This window comes from Canis lupus, chromosome 1 (assembly GCF_048164855.1).
Source record: "Canis lupus baileyi chromosome 1, mCanLup2.hap1, whole genome shotgun sequence".
NCBI lineage: Eukaryota > Metazoa > Chordata > Mammalia > Carnivora > Canidae > Canis > Canis lupus.
This window is the reverse complement of record NC_132838.1, coordinates 12,203,350-12,221,566: the sequence shown is the minus strand read 5'-3', so window position 1 is coordinate 12,221,566 and position 18,217 is coordinate 12,203,350. Positions and strand designations below refer to the sequence as shown.

The 18,217-nt window shown below is 33.6% G+C and overlaps 1 long non-coding RNA gene across 2 annotated transcripts in view; it reads left to right on the top strand.

Moving 5' to 3' along the window:
* LOC140611949 (uncharacterized) overlaps nt 1-18,217 on the top strand; it is a 56,248-nt gene that overhangs the window by 17,496 nt on the left and 20,535 nt on the right. For both annotated transcript variants that reach the window (XR_012013333.1, XR_012013284.1), the window contains exons 3-4: nt 11,847-11,938; nt 12,181-12,305. This is a non-coding gene — a long non-coding RNA (uncharacterized lncRNA). The remainder of the gene's footprint in view (nt 1-11,846; nt 11,939-12,180; nt 12,306-18,217) is intronic.

Sequence of the window (18,217 nt, the reverse complement as noted above, 5' to 3'; positions counted from 1 at the left end):
CATGCAAGACTCTTTGGGGTCACCACCCCATCTTTTCAGCTTACTTTCACAGTGCCATGGCTTCAATAATCCTTTGACCTAAAAGAGTTCCAACTCATTCTATCTACTAACTCTTTTAATCTGTTATCTTTCCTCCTTATAAATTTTAAAACCCATGGTAAATTATTATTTTATTGCATAGATCTTCAGCAATCTTTCTTCTCTCATTTCCTTATTCCTTCCTCTCTTTCCTTCATTTGGGAAAAAACAAAACAAAACAAAACAATTGTTATATTTGAAGACAGCTGGAGAAAATTACAGTGCAGAACAGACTGATCTAGTTTGAAAATCATAACCATAAAGCAAAATAAAGTACTTAGTACTGACCTGCAATCACTTTCTCAAATATATTTACCTTACCTTCTCCAGAAAATTATTGCATGTGTTTTCTTTAAGGCTCAACATCTTCTATGAACTCTCAGCTAATAATTTTATGCTTGTGAAAAAAATGAATTAGTGAGAAAATAACTTCACCAGGTTCCCACTTTCCCATATCTTTATACCTCTACTACATTGCTTCCTCCTGTAAATGACAGTCTTTGTGCTTTTCCAATGTTAAAGCCCTTGCTCAGGATCTACATCTCCTCCCCTTTTACTTTTTTGAGAATACATCAAATATTTTTTCCCTCTTCTAATAAATTTTTCCTTCACTATTGGATTGTTCCCTTCAAGAGCTAATATGTGCTTTTATTCTTTCTTAAAACTTATAAACAAATTCTATCTTGATCTTATTTGCCTTTTAAAGAGCATCAAATTCTTTCACCCTTTTTAGCTAATCTCTTAGAAATAGTTAAATTCATTGTCTCCTGTCTTCCCTCTCTTTCACACTCTTAAGTCTACCAAGTCTTACACACATACACAAACCATCATTTCACAGAAATTATGTCAAGACCACCAGTGAGCTTCTTCCTGCTAAATCCAAAAGTCATTCTCAGTTCTTATCTTACTTGACCTCATTTTGACATTAGCCACCATTCTTTCCTTCAGGAACACTTTTTTTTTTTTTTTTTTTAATGTATTTCAATAATGTAACACATGCACCTCCCTGCCTCCCTCCTTCTAGCTGTTTGTTCTCAGCTTACTTTGGTGATTCTTTTAATAGTTAACCTTAATTTTGGATTCAGTCAAAATCCTCGTATATAGTCTCTACTTTATTTGCATTCACTCTTGTGGTAATGCAATTCATTCACATCTTACCACTCACATCCTGCTAACCCACAAACTGGGTCTCCAGAAAAATAATCTGGTGAACTTCAAACTTGTGTTTGATGCCTTCACTTAGTACTGTTCAATTAATTTCATTTACTTAATATTCTCAAAACTAAAATTCTAAAAAGATTCTCCCAAAATCTGGCCTACTAACAATTTCCTCTTATCGCTTAATAGCTATACCATACTTCTTATTGCACAGGCCTGAATCTTTCAAGTTTTTTCTTTTCACCTCAAGTTTATAACTATTTCCTCAGAAATTCTATTGTTTTTTCTTCTAAATATATCAATGACTCCATCTGTTTTCCAAGTCACTCATATTTTGCCTGAATTATTGATAATGCCTCCTAAATTTTTACTTTGTTTTCATCTAATCTTCCCTTAGTTCTCAAAATAGAAACAAATATTAATAGTATAATCTCTTCATGTCTCTGATTAAGCCCTACAAATCTCCCTATTTTTGTCAGAATAAAACCAACTTTTTTCTTTTCTTTTTTTTTTTTTTTAAGATTCTATTTATTTATTTATGAAAGATGCAGAGAGAGGCAGGGACATAGGCAGAGGGAGAAGCAGGTTCCTCACAGGGAGCCCGATGTGGTACTCAATCTCGGGACTCCAGGATCACATCCTGGGCTGAAGGCAGATGCTCAACTGCTGAGCCACCCAGGTATCCCTAAAACCGTTTTTTTTAAATAAAAAGTCTTATAAAACCCCCCCAAAAATCTTATAAGCTGGCCTCTATCACTTCTTAGACATAATTTATGTTATGTTTTCCTTGCTCACTCTGTGTACCCTAATGTCTCAATAAATGCTATAAATGCATCTGACAAAATCCAAAACTATTAACAAAGGAGGAACAGAATGGAACTTTCTCAAACTGATATACCATCTGAAAATCATACTTAATTGGTAAGTAATGCTTTCTTCTGTGTTCAGCAATGAGACATGTCTGCTATCACCTCTTTTAATAATGAATCTAGTGAAATTATTTAAGAAAAAGAAATATGAAGTATAAAGATTGAAAGGAACAAAAAAATTTATTATTTTGCAAAGAATATAATTGTGTCTATATAAATCAAGAATTTATGAACAGAGTTAATTTGCAAAATTAGCAAAGTTGCTCAAGTTCAAGAAAGTAAAAAAACATATATATAATATAAAAACATATATTATATATTAAAAACATCTATTTATTAGCAACATGCAATTAGTAAATAAAAATAAATGACAAAAAATATAATAACACTAGCAACAATGTAATATCTCAGAAAAGCTGTAATGATGTTCAGGTCACTTCTCTAAAAGCTATAACACCTTCTTAATAACAATAAAATATCTTAACAAATGAAGAAAGGTATTATGTTAGTGATTTGGAATACTGTACATATTCGATGTAATTCCAATACAAATTGCACAGAAAAAAGTTTTTGGTAGAAATTTGACATGGTTTCTAGAATGTAAATGGAGAAACAAAGAGTCTGGAGTAGTTATTTGATTTGAAAGAAAATGTTCAAGTATGGACAACTAACATTATCAGCTATTGAGATTTTTTTACTTTTACTGTAACTAACATAGGACATTATTGGTACCAAGTTCAACAAATAGATTGACAGAATAAAATAGAAACAACAGAGACAGACGTAGGTATGTATCATCATATGATGCTGATAAAACCAGTAAAGTTCAATGAAAAAGATAACCATTTTAAAAAACGTTTGGTAAGTGAACTAGAAGTCATAGAAAAAAATCTTTAAACTTAAGAGAAAAAAAACACATAAAATTAATTTTCAGTGGGATCTAAACATAAAATTGAATGGTAAGAAAATAAAAATTCTAGAATAAAACATAAAGCAAACCTTTAATTTTAGATCTCAAAAGTTAATTAGGAAGTTTCCCATAAAGGTGAGATTAATTGAAATTTGTTAAAATCACCGTCATATTCATCGAAAGATAATATTAAGATGAAATTGCCAGCCATGGACTAGGAGAAGATATTTGTGTGAGTGTATATAGTTAGATATGTCTACATATATACGTATATATGTGTGTGTGAGTATATATATATATATGATATATAGATATATATGCACAGACATATACATACACAGAAATATATATGCATATATATATATGCACACACAGATATATATATCTGCCAGTGGTCTCATATACAGAATATATGAATAACTACAAAGAAATAAGGCAGACAGAGGTAAACCAAATACAAAATAGCAAAAGGCTGAAAAATACAGAACACTAACATATACTTTATGAAAAGTAATGGAGTATAAAGTATGTGTACCTTGTTGGTTATACTCAATAAAAAAATAAAACTGTAAAAATATCTTAAACCCTTTAAGTTTGATTGAAACATCCTCATGAAATCTCCAGTATATATATATTTTAATTGTGCTATTTTGTCCACAGGTCGTTGTGTATTCTGAATATACAATCTTGATATGGTTTCACTCATATGGGGAATATAAGAAATTGTGAAAGAGATTATAAGGGAAAGGAGGGAAACTGAGTGGGAAAAATTAGAGAGAGTGACAAACCATGAGAGACTTCTAACCATGGGAAATGAACAAAGGGTAGTGGAAGGGGAGGTGGGGGGGGATGGGGTGACTGGGTGACAGGCCCTGAGGGGGGCACTTGACGGGATAGGCACTAGGTGTTATACTATATGCTGGCAAATTGAACTTGAATAAAATAAAAAATTAAAAATAAGTAAAACAAAACAAAAATCTTTATTTAGCATCCCTTTTTAGATTACATAAACATATATGAGTTTAATACTTTGTTCTTGATATATTTTTAATACTTCCTTTCACTTGAGAACATCTACCCCATCACTCACTCAACACATTTTTGTATTTATCATTTATATAAAAGTAATCTTAGTCTAATTATCCTGATGTGGAAATAATTTATAAAAGTTCTAGTGAATTTATACCAGACCAAATAAAATGGTGATTTATATAACCTCTTATCAAAACAAGGAAGCATTTTTTTTTTTTTTGGAAAGGAAATGAGAAATTGATTTAAATTATATTCACTTCTAAAGTGAGAATATTTTTGGATACCTGGGTGGCTCAGCAATTGAGCATCTGCCTTTGGGTCAGGTCGTGATCCCAGGGTCCTGGGATGGAGTCCCACATCGGGCTCCCTGCTGGGAGCCTACTTCTCCTTCTGCCTATGTCTCCTTTCTCTGTGTGCTTCTTACAAATAAATAAATAAAATATTTAAAAAATAATAAAGTGAGAATATTGTTTCACTTCTGTTAATTTCTAATATGGGTTATTTCTACTTCTGTTTAAATACCACCCCATCTACATTTTTAATTTCATTTATGCAGACAATGCCTATTTTCACAAAAATGACCTATTAAAAGAAAAAAGTGACTTCATTTAATATGCACTTCATTTAATATACCTTAAAATATAAAAGTTTTGACATTTTATTTCTTTAGAATGAAAGGTTCTTGAGTATGCACACTGAATGCTCACAATGAATTGTAGTTAGTGTCATACAGAGGAAATTCCTCAACTATAACAAAAGTATTTGACAAAGTGAATATTCCTTCTTAAATTTCTACTGGTGACTACTCACTATGGTCTTTTGTATAAAATGTTTTTCAGAGTAATAATAATCAAAACTAAAGCACTTGGTTTCATGTGACAGTGTAGGAGATCAAAATGCAGAGTGGTAATAAAATCTAAAAATAATGGCAAATGATCATAAATAGTCAATTAAAAAGAGGAAGACTTTAATACCTTTGGAAGTTGAGATTTCAAGGCTAGGTGATTCTAAAATTACAAGTGCTTAGTCCTTAAAATTATCAATGTTGTATACATTTATGAATGGATGGGTAAATGGATGAATACGTGATTGGAGAACCAGTTTAATTCACACACAAAGAAGTCTGAACCGTGAAACATATTGAACAAAGATAAAAAGTTCAAAGATGAAAATGTAATTGGTCAATATGTCATTGATGACCTTTCTAAAATAGCAGCTTCAGTACAGTGACAAGTAAAAACCTGATGGGAAGCAATTAAATTTGATCAATTTACAGGCAAATCTACTTCTTTCCTTTTTTCTAAAATTTAATCAGAATGAAAATGGGAGAAACAATGAGCATATATAATCATTTATTGTAGCGAATGAGACTTTACCCTCTGTCTTTAAAAAGTTCCTGCCCCCTTTCATCATTTTCTGACTTCTGTAAACCTTTTCTTTTGATTTCAAAATTATACAAGATACTTGTAATTTTTCCTTTTCTTTATGTTCTAATGGAGACAGTGGTTCAGTTCTCTTGTAATTTGGGATCAAGATTTTCCCTGATGTGAACCTGAGCTTGTCTGTACCAGTAACTATATAGAAGGTCAAGATGAAGTGAATATATCTTTTGATTGAACAAGTTAAATAATTTTTGAGCACCTAATAGATGCTGTGAATGAGAGAAGTTACAGAATACAGCGTATTCTGAAATAACTTTAAACATGTTCTGCTTACAACACACTGTCCCATCTACCCCTTACAGGTACTTCCTTACTTCATGGTAACAGATCATTGATGGACTAAATCTAATCTTACCATTTCTTGAATTATCTTCCTTTCTATATAATGACAATGTATATATACATATACATATAAATTATAAACTATACACACACACATATATATAAATACATGGATAAATTATCTAGGAAATATATAGGTATATATGAAATAGGAATTCGGAAACAATTATTTCACAATTTATTATTGGTCTGTTAATTCATTGCATATTTATGTTTAGAAATATATGTATGTATATATGTGTATTACATGTGCTTGCATGTATGTATGTATATATGTATAATTACATATATATGTAATTATCAAGATCTTTCCCACATTTGAGGTCACTAGGTCACTGCCCACTTTTTTTTAATTTTTAATTTTTTTTAATTTAATTTTTTTTCTGCTCACTTTAATAATGTCATCCTATCTCACTTCTTTCAGCTTATTTTAATCCTTTCAGATCAAGTAGTTGTCTTTTGTTTATGACATTTTTCTTTGCAATTATAAACCAGATTAAACATTTTTACCTATGAATTCATGGACTTTTTATAATAAAGAACAGTTTAGGACTGGAATTCTTTATATGATAATTGGGGAACCTAAATTTCTTTCCCCCTGGATTGATTAGATACTTCTTTAGAATAGTGTTTCTCTTAGTTGAAGTCATCAGGGAAGCTAAAATAGAGTGGACACTTAATTAACATTTGCAGCATGATTGATTCATTGGCATTACCAATTATATTCTTGAAATTTATTTAATAAAATTATTGAAACATCTTATCAAATTATCAAGTACATAAAATATAATATATAATTAGTATATCACCTTTATAGTATTTGTATTTTCTTTTTATTTTTTACATTACAAAAGAAGAGATTCCAAAGAAGAGCAGACTTTAAAATAATTTAATATAGCTATTTCTAGGACTTAAAAGTTACCATGTGTTGAATGAGAAACTAGTGGTTCAAAAAGTCTTCTAGCCAAGGTTTTGTCCTGAGTAAAACCATTTATGTTCTATGGAACAACCAGTCCACTTGTATTTTGTTAAAATACACTGTTGTGGTTGGTGGTTATAGTGAATTGATCTGCTGTTTGTTATCTTACTGCTTTAATTTACTGTTTCTTTGTATGTAAATCAAATATTTTACTGAGGTGTAAGCAATCATCATTTTCAATAGATGTCAAATGGATGTATATACATGTAGATACACATACATATACACATATACATATATACACATATATACATATATATTCAGAGATTGAAAAGTAAAAAGTTCTAGGGCTTTTTCCCTCACTCCAGATTTTCCTTTTCCTATTTCAGGATTTCTCATTTTCTGCAGATTAGATATTTATTTGTGACTTCCACTGTAACTCATGGCTTTAACACTATTAATGGAGATGCATTAGAGCTGAGAAAATTTTAAAGGCTTGTTTTAGTTCAGAGAAATAACCTGATTGGGGTTGCTTATCACAATTCCATCTCACCTACTCAAACCTTTTGAGTTTATGAAATTGAGCTGAGAATTCTAGGAGAAAATGCAAGCTTTACAGCAAGATTTAATCTTTCTGTAAGCAGCTAGTCCAGAAATACCATAACAACAGCTGCTCTCATGGAATATTAGCATTTTTGCTTCTGGTCTCAGCTGCTTCTCAGAAGTGCAAAGAAATGCAAACATGGAAAATGTTCATTTTTAACATTAGCTTGAGTTTGAAAATCAGGGGGCATTCATTGGTCCCCAAAAGTAATGATGCACATTTCTGCTAATGATTTTATTCCTGAAGTAGTGTATGGCATATACATAGCTCACAGAACATCCTTTATTAACTATAGAAGAGGGAGAAAAGCATACTCATCATTCGGCAGCATGATTTTCAACTATTGTCCATAATGTGGGTGTGGTCTTTGATTCCATGTGAGACAAAAATGCAATATAATTCTCATCGTTTTTATATTACTATTGTAATTTCATCTCCTTATGCTCTACCATTCATGACTAAAAAATGGAAACTTTGAAACTGTAACAACTGTGGTACTATTGCAAGTGAATTAACTCTCTCCAGTCCTGAATAACACAGACAATTTATCATAGGTCAGCTCCAAGGTAGAGGGATGGGGGATGAGATTTGCCTCACAAGTAAAACTTCATTTTGTCTTTTAATTCCTTTTACTGAACACTTGTAGCCTATTTAGTCATTAAGTTCCAAAATAACACAGTTCTCCATTACACATCAAAATAGCTATTCACTTTAAGGCAGCACAGCCTATTTTACTAAGTGTAAAAAGTTCTTCAGAGTGTCTTGATAAAAAATTGATATACGATGTAGCCTAAGATTTCTTAGTAGAGTTAATCTTCTCAAAAATAAAAAAAATTGTTATTAGGAGAAATAAGAATTGTTTCTATCCCTGTGACTTTGTCAAATAATTATTTGCCTTGTTTAGATTCCTTTCTATTAATATGCTTACTGAGTTCATTCACAATGGATTCAAGTTTCTTAAAGCCTTTGGGTTGTTTTCTTCCTTTTTAAACAGAAAATCTACTTAAAATACTATTTGGAGAAAATATTTTATCATGGAACTTTATTTAAAGGGCAAAATCTAAGTCAATTCATGTATGGAATTAATGATATACAACTAGTTAAGCAGTCACCTTTGGTATGCTTACCCCCACTAATGCCAAGAATGTCTACTCTATGATGGAATTCTGAAACCATGATTAAATGTAACTCCAGAAATTGGTCCTTTTGTTATTACTTAACTCAAATCTTAACGTGCCCTTCATTTTGCTTCCTTTAATACAAATTGATATTTTCATTGTAAAACAATTTCAAATTTTGTACAATATTTATAGCAGCTCATAATGAACAACAGTGGTTTTGTCACCAAAATGTCTGTATCCTTCATTATGATGCTCTTGATATATCTTGTATACAACTACGTGAACATTCCAGAAGGTTGGAGTATTCACCTTTACTTTAAAATAGTCTTTCTCAATTTCTTTGTAATATCTATTTTTCTATCAGAATGACAGCAAGGGTTTATGAATTATCGTGATTTTTGTAGGAGAAAGAAAATAATCTTTGAAGAGCACTATTTCATAAAAATGTCCACATGCCTAAAATAATAGAATCTTTGTTTCCGGATTTACACTTTCAAATATGAACCTAAAATTGGAGATTCTAGTTTATTTATGTCATGACCATTTATATACATGGTACACACTGCCTTAAAATTTATTATTATTTTTTTAATAGTACAATGCAGACAATTGAACTGACAGATTCTGGTAGTTACTTTACAGAAAGTTCATGAGGTCCCACCACTTAGATATGCCAATTTATGGTTTATTTACATATGTGAAAATTAAACGGAAATCTCATTTAAAAAGGAGTTTAGAGGCTGGCCGGGAGGCTTCTCAGTCTTACCAGTCAATTGCAATAGCAAGAAATGGATTTTGCAAGTGAATACTTCCAGCTTTCAGATTATTCCAATGAACTTTTAGTTTATAACAGCCCCTCCCAACTCCTTTCTTGCTGGATAAAAGAACATTCCTTTCTTTTGCTCATCAAACTTGCCTTTGGTTTTATTTTAGCTTGCTTGTCCTGGGTTGCAGTTCTCTGCTATTCCTTAATAAATCCTTACCAGCAAACTCTTTTGATGGTAAAATAATTGACAGTTTTATTTTTAAGGTTAACACATAATTAAGTATCAACTACATTTAACTAATACAGATATCATAGAAAACCAAGGTGAAGTAAGAATTAAAAAAAATGAGTGTTTTTGATAGCTTAAAAGATTATATCTATTACAAAGTATCAAGAAAGTTTGAAGGAGATGGTATTGGAAATAGATATTCAATGATGTGATTTGTATAAAGAGTGAGCATTTGAGGAAAATATTTTAAATAAGGAGAATAAAGTAAAAGTTTAGGTAAATTCAGAATTATTAGAGGAAATTCAGAATTATTAAAGGTAAATTCAGAATTATTAAAGGTTTAGCTGACTTGATGATTGTTTTAAAGGAGAGTAGTATGATATAATGTAGAAATATCTATGAGCCAGATGTTGAAAGATCAAGAATGCCAGTGTGAGAATTTAGCTTTTGGTTTTGAAGACACAGGTCAGCTATTGCTTGCCTTTGAAGAGGAATCTAACTCTAAACAGTAGGAAAATTGTTCCTCCAGGCAGAGAACAACAAAGCCCATGGGCTAGAAGTGAAGCAATGATTTGGCTAATATCTTTTTAATTCTGACCTTTTTGTTTATAAATATTTTATTAAAATAGTTAGTAGTGGTCATAGGTAGCACTTGCTTTTCTAATGAACACACTGGGCTTAGGAGCAGAAAATTGAAAATTGTTATAAACTGTAAACATCCTTTGCCTATGTGCTCTCCACATCCAATAATACAGCTCTCTGTGCATTCTCTTTTTTTAGTGCTCTATCAGGAAGAAAACAAAAACATGAAACTCAGAGTCCTCCTAAGAAAAAAAGCATCAAAAGATGGTTATTTCAGTAAATTATAGTAACCACATAGCAATTTGGTAGTACCCAATTAGTGCTCCTTACAATATTTGCATAGTTTTATTCTTGTGGTGGATCACAATTCTTAAGGTTTCACAAATGTATCATACATTTTTCCAATACCCCCACAAATCCCTCAGGAGGAAGGAATCAGCTTGATGATTTACAAAGTTTCTTTTAAATACAACTTGACACAGCTAGGAACAACATTCCTAACTCTACATCTTTATGTCATCCTAGATAAACTCTTAGATAAGGCAACAGATTGTTGTGATTTGAAGTAGGAGGTCAAGAAAATACCATCTGTGAGCAATAATCAATTGCAAAAAAAAAAAAAAAAAAGCCATAAGACACAGCATGATGTAACACATAGCAAATCTCTCTTACTGGGAATTATATGGAAATATTTGACACTATATGATGAATATGTAATTGTAGTTTGTTTTGAAAACCCCAGGTGATTTCCTAAAATATAAGATTTTTTTATTCACATCTGTGATAACAGGGAACACATTTAAAAGGTGATGTGATGTGGACCTAGTTGACACATCTCTTTGAAGGGAGATAAGTATCTAACCACATACCCATATATATTTAAGTTAACAACAATTTATGGGGGATTATTAAGTTATGTTTTTATAATATGCTAACATAAAATATTATATATTTTCTCTAATTCAATGGTCTGTCACCAAACTAAGGAAGGGAACAATATGGGCTTCTTGTTATACTTTAGAAAGTCTATAAAAATCAAACAATATTTATATTGTGGGGTGGCTTTACGGATTAACCTACCCTGACACAGTGCTTCCTCTAAAACTGTCACCTGTGGGATTACAAAATGCCTTATTTACCACAATGGCAATCCACTCAGATTACCTCTGACAACGAATTCATTTTAGATCAGATAGAGTGTGGCAATGGGCTCATTCTCTTGAAATCACTGTTTTTATGTTATCCATAATTCTGAAGCAGTTGGCCTGATAGAACACTGAAACAGACTTTTAAAGATTTAGTTCTTATGTGTCCACCTCTTGAAGGGTAGTACAATGAGCTCTAAGATGCAGTCTATGTTCTGAATCTGTGATTAAAATATGTTGTTTGTTCCGCAGCCAGGATTAAAAGGTCTAGGGAACCAGTGAGGTGAAAATGAAAATGGATTCTTTCACTACTGCTTCTAGTGACCCACTAATGAGGTGTTTGTTTCCTATTCTCATGACTTTTGCTTTTAGTGGTGTGGTAATCTTAATTTTCAAGTGGAAAATGCTTCTATCAAAGGGCCAGACAATGATTCCATTAAACTGTAAGTTGAGACTTCCACCTGGCCACTTTGGGTTTCTCATGACAGTGAATTAACAGGTAAACAAAGTATTAGTGTCCTGGCTAGGGTGATCAATTCTGATTTCAGAGGGAAATTGAATTGCCACTATATAACATCAGTTAGAAGAATGTCTGGAATAAAGAAGATGTGTTAATAGTAAACCTTCTACCTCTGTATTTATATTACAGTATATTAAAGGACAAGTGTGATTTGGCTAGGAAAGGAATACATATCACCCAAAAATGGATGAAGGAACTGTGCATCCTCTTTGAAGGAACAGGTAATTTTTGCTCTCAGCTCCATCAGGGATGGTTGGATGCCATTAGGTGCAAGCATAATTGTGTTATTCTCTCTCTTTGGAAGTTCATAAGGATTGAAGGAAGTGCTAAGTTGATAAGAAGCAGACCGGGATGATATTATATGTGATATTATAGATATGATATGTATGTGATATTATAGGTCAATATAGTTAAACTGGAAATATTTCACCATGTATTTGATTTCCTTTATGGTTCATGAAAGAAATTTATATAAGATTTGAAAGAAAAGAAGAGAAAGCTGTTCTATATGAAGTTTGGAGCTAAGCACCAAGTGACGTGACACCTACAAGTTGCCATGGGATGACTTGGTCACCTTGCTGGTATAAGGTACATATAGGGACACTAGACCTCTTTTGGCTTCTCTGAGAACTGATCCAAGTATTTAAGCAGTTCTGTGTTGAAAAGTACTATTTTACTGCATGTCAGATGAAATGACAGGAAACATGGTTTCCAGTTTGTTCTCATAGGTCCTAGTTTATTCTCACGGGTTCTAGTTTGCCCTTATCTCTCCAGATCACATTCCATTCTCCTTCCCTACCATCAGCCTGGCTGACCTATCACATTTCCCCAGCTCCCTAAATTAAGTCTAATTTTTATAATAAACTCCTTATTCTGTATCACTCATGTATCACTCTAAACGTACCCTGACTTACTCACAATTTATAATTTATTTATTTGAGAGAGACAGCGCATGTGCACATGCATGCATACTCAAATAGGATTGAAGGAAGGGGGGGAGGGGCAGAGGGAGAGAATCTTCCAGTAGACTCCCTCGCTGAGCCAGAGCCCAAGATGGGGCTTCATCTTGCAACCCATGAGATCATGACCTGAGCCAAAACCAAGAGTTGGATGCTCAATCAACAGAGCCACCCAGGCACCTCTAACATTCTTGTGAAAAAGATTTATATAAATACATCTACAAGGTCTTTAATACATATAAATCAAAAAGACAAAAAAGAAAAGAAGAGTGAAAGTCAGCATTTAAGACCAAGAGAATCAAACAAAACTTGAAATTGTAGCATCTGTATACCACATACATTTTCTCAGCCCATAATTTTACTTACAATATTGCTGCCCAAACCAACCAATCACAGTTGTAAAGTGGCAGCATCCTACTTCACTGTACACAGATGTCACTCAGAACATCTCTGCAGGTACTCTGTCAGCTATCATGACCTTGCACAACATGGAAGTATAAGTGAATTAACCTTTTTTGGGGCAACTCTTACTGAAAGGGGTTATCTAGTTATCTGATTAATAAATGCTCTTTTAATCTATCTTTATGATGGAGAGCTCTGAGGTGCATTCTGTAAGACTCTTTAGAAAGTTGTCAGCAAGATATAATCCATTTGTGCACAGTGGTGATCAGGTCAATATTTCATCTTTGTATTAACATTCCCTGTTTTGCTCTTTATAATTGTCTTTTGATTGGGATTAATTCCAGACTTCAAATCCTCTGTTCAAGATATTTTCTTAGGCTAAGCTTTTGGCGGAACCCAGATTAAGAGAATGGTTATCAATTTGGTGCTAAGGACCCCTTCTGGAAGAGACTTTAGAACTAGGTCCTCTGATTTGTATAAGGATCAATAATGACCCTATTACTAGGGATAGATGTGAAGATGTAACACCTGATGTATAATTGTTTCACAATTATCACTTAACTGGTAGTGAACTTGATAAGATATAGGTGGAAAGTGAAGCATTGGTTTAGTTGTCAGTGGTACTACTTGAAGGAAACAGGGAAATAATTACAAATACGAGACATCAGCTATCTGACAATAGCTTCCAAGCTACAAAAAATTTGAATGTTCAGCCTCAGCAGATGCCCTTTGTCAAAGTCAAGACTTTGACCCAAAGAATGGGATGCTGAGTCTTGGAATTCAGCATTCAGGTGAATAAACCTGAACCCTTGGATTATCTTGAACCCTCCCCCTGTATGAAATGGGTGTTTTCCAAGGGCTCCTAAAATCTGTCCTAAATTTTTCTGTTTTATTATTATCATTTCCTGGTGAATAACTTGGGCTTACCTCAACAAAGCCCAAGGTTGTAAGTTCTTTCTCCACTATGAGAAGACACAACTTATTTATCAAAGAGTTTTCAGATCTGGAAACAGGTGATTATATGTTAACAGTAATCTTGAATGTGTTGGACCAGAAAGGGAGATTTTAGGGAAGATAAGGGAGAATTTATTGATATGAGTGTATACCCTTGTGATCTGAGTTTGAAGATTTGGTCAATAATACCTGAAACTATTCCTTATATGCTGCTGGGTTAGTTTTGTGATGGACACAGTGGGAGCCACAATGAACAGTAGAGAATGTAAAAGATAAAAGAAGCCTCACAGATGTCAATGTGGGGATGTTAGAATAGATTTACTATGTGAGACCAGGGTACCATAATCTATGTTCTCCAGGAGTGACACAAGGCCACTTCATATTGTTAAAGCTGTAAATAAAGAAGGTTATTGGGTAAATAATACAGTAATACCTTTGAGAAGTAATAACTGTCTTCTCTATGCTGGAGTTGATGGTAGGGAAGGCTGTTGTGTAGTTAGGCTCTCTATTATTATTTATAATAGGGCTTTAGATCAGCAGAGGCCCAGTGGTGGTAATTAACTGACCAAGGCAAGGTAGACAGCAGGTTTGGAAAGAAAACCATGACGATTTGACCTGCAGGAATTTTTTTGGCAATGGCTAATAGATTAATGATCTTAAAGATTAGATTAGTGGCAAACCAGCTTGGATATCACTTAACAAAATCACAAAAGAGAAACAACAGAGAGCAAAATGTCTCTGCAGGAAGTCAGACGCAGCAAGTGTAAATAATGATCCATTAATCATTTCCAGATTTAGGTTAATTATCAGACCCAAAATGCTGTAATTCAAGGAACCAAAAGCTGTTGAGTATCAGGTCTGAATGGATTAGGATATAAGCAGAACCAAAATATAGTAATGGTTATAGTGAAAGTACATGGCAGCCAGGTGATGAATGGCATTCTAGCATACAACTCTCTCAGTTGTTCCAAAATGTCCAGGTACTCATTGTGTAATTATTTTTTTTATTATATAATTGGAATGTATAGATTGTACTGAAAGAATTCCAATAACTTCGTCTTACTTGTGAATTAAGAGCTATTGAGATGGGGAAGACCGAGTTGAATTTCTTGAAACTCTTCTTTCCCTCCATCACACAAGCAAACCCATACTAGGATAAATTAAACAGGTTAATGCCACCATCAAAAAGGATGTACGGTAGTATGCTCTAAAAATCCACATTTAGTTCCCAGTCTGGGCACTAAAAAACTAGAATTGTGCCAGATAGTTGTGGAATATCATAAACTTAAACAGACGGTACTTCAATTGCCGCTGGTATGTCACATATGGTATTGATATGCAAATAACACAGCCTCTGGCACTGGGTATTTGGCTATTGATCAAAGTTAGAATTGCCATGAAAAGACATCAATGAGAGAGTTAAAAAGTCAGGCCCCATAGAAAGGATAGTTACAATAAGTATAGCCAACAAATTATTCATATTCAAATACAAAAAGGATGGTATTAATAAAAATGCAGCCAACCCAATTGAAAAATGAGCAATACTCATTGGGCAAGTCCTTTACAAAATAGGTATAAAATTGGTAATAAATATAAAAATGTGTTTTAAGTTGAAAATTCATTAGTTAATAAGGAAATACAAATTAAAATCACACAATGTGATACCTCAAAATACCCCCCAATATTTCCAAAAGTGAAAAGAGATGTAGTGTTGGAGGGATTTATATCAAAAGGAATGATTTATGTATATTAGGTATAAACTGGAACATCACAACTAAGAACGGCTTAGCAATATAAACTAAAGCTATACCTTTGCAAATCTTATCACTTAATGATCTCCTAGGTGTATACAAGAGGAAAAAATATCAAATATTTAACAAAATCCGTGTACAAGTTTCTTTTTAAAGCACTATAGCCTCAAATTGAAGATTCAATTGTGCATAAACAATTTATGAATAAACAATATTATGAATATTCATAAATGGAATCATTTAAAGCAGTGAGAAAAAAAAATTACAACTACACACAATAATATGGATGATCTGACAAAAATGTTAAAAGGAGATGGATACAAAGAAGTACTGAAAAAAGCAAAATCAGCCTATGGTATTAAAATACCAGGACAGTGGAGCAGGTAATCACAGGAAAACCATTGATATTTAATTTTGCCATAGTGCTGGTTATAAGCATGTGTCCACTCTGAAAATTTACCAATGTGAAAACTTCTGATTTGTTTACTTTTCTCTATTTATACTTTAATAAAGTTTCCTAATGTGAAAAAGGCAGCAGTACACATTTTCTGTCTTCCCCTAGGGTTGTGCTTACTTTTCTGTACTCTGTTATAGTATAGTCTGCAACGGGGTTTACCATCCTTTTTTTCCCCCCTCAGATCATCATCACACTGGTCACCATATTAATGCAGTCATGCTCATTGCAATCACACTAATCAGGAAGTAGAATTCTGGGTACTTTAGTAAGACACATGCATTCCAGAGAGTGGCAAATAAGAGCCACAAAGACTAAGGGATCTGCCCTGCCGAGAACAATTTGTGGGCTCTGATAGTGTAAGTCATGCCCACATATGTCCTCTATGGTATAGGGCCATTTCTTGCACATTTGTGACACCTTACTTTAAGCTTCCTGGGCCTCTTTGGATTCTGGAGATGACATATGTTATATATAGAATATTATTCTAATGAATTTATCAGGTGACTCAGAAGCCCGTGGGCAAAAAAAAAGTGACGTCCAGGATTTCTAAGTCACAGTATAAGCTGCCTTTCCACTCATGCTACATGACTCCATAGATTTGACAATGCTGGAGCTATTTGAGCAGATAAAGTACTGTGTGGTAGCTCTAGGAAGCCCAGAGAGTGTCACAGAGCAGACTCCTCAGGAACTGAAGTCCAGTCTTAAATTGTCTAGCAGAAAAATACTTATTTAAAAATAGCTGTTGTTATGGCATTGGTCCTATTAGGGTTAAACATCTGACCATGAAACAAGTAACTATGTGTGTAGGGAGGTCATTAAGAAGATGTGACCACTAGTTGACCTACTAGCAGGACTGGGGCAACTGAAGTCCCCCCCCCCTTATCCCTTCCCTCATTCTTGGAATGTATGCTCTTCTTACCTTCCCCATTCCCAGAAGCTGTGTGATGAATAAAGGTCTGAGATAGAGATGTGGTATCAAGACTATCTAGAGAATATACAGAATTAAATCCAGTTAAGATCTCTAAATTCAAGATTCCAGTGGGTATGGAGATCTACTGGTCTTATAGCAGCCACCCAAGACAAGCTCTTTTTTTTATTTATTTTTTATTTTTTATTTATTTATTTTTTAAATTTTTTTTAAATTTTTATTTACTTATGATAGAGAGAGAGAGAGAAAGAGAGAGAGAGAGAGGGGCAGAGACATAGGCAGAGGGAGAAGCAGGCTCCAGGTACCGGGAGCCTGATGTGGGATTTGATCCCGGGTCTCCAGGATCGTGCCCTGGGCCAAAGGCAGGCGCCAAACTGCTGCACCACCCAGGGATCCCCCAAGACAAGCTCTTACATAAGTTCCCTTGCTCATTAAATCTGCCACCTACCAATCTGGAGTAGTCAGCCTCTTTGGTCTCTCCCTTTCCTCATGTACGGGGACCAATCTCAGATTATACTTAAGAAGCTCCTGAGGAATTACTAACAATCAGCAACTAATTACTATGCAATCAGAGCAGCCCATTCTGACCCAAATATTCCAAGATCCATCAGGCAGGTTTAGGCAGCCATGGTAACAATCCACTGTGCATAGAAAATAATGCATTGTAGATCTGGCCTTGGAAGGTCCAGAAGGTAAAGATATGTTGAATGAATAGATGACTTAGACTCCTTTGTCACCTCCCTTAGTTTTGTCAATGCTTTATTCTTAATTTATATATGTGGCCTTTAGGGGCTTCTTTGCAATAATCTCATAAGGGAGAATGGCTTTGTTCACAAGTGCAAGTACAAGTGATTGTGTATTATATTTATTCTGCTACCCAACAGACCTACCAAGGATGGCTTTGAGGGCAATGGTCAACAAAAATCTTTGCACTGAGCAGAGCAGTTAGCTGTGTTATTGGTTATTGCCTTATGGAAGGATACCTGATGTGCAGATATACATGGATTCTTGAACAAGAGGTTTGGATATTCAGTTAGGGGCCTAGAAGA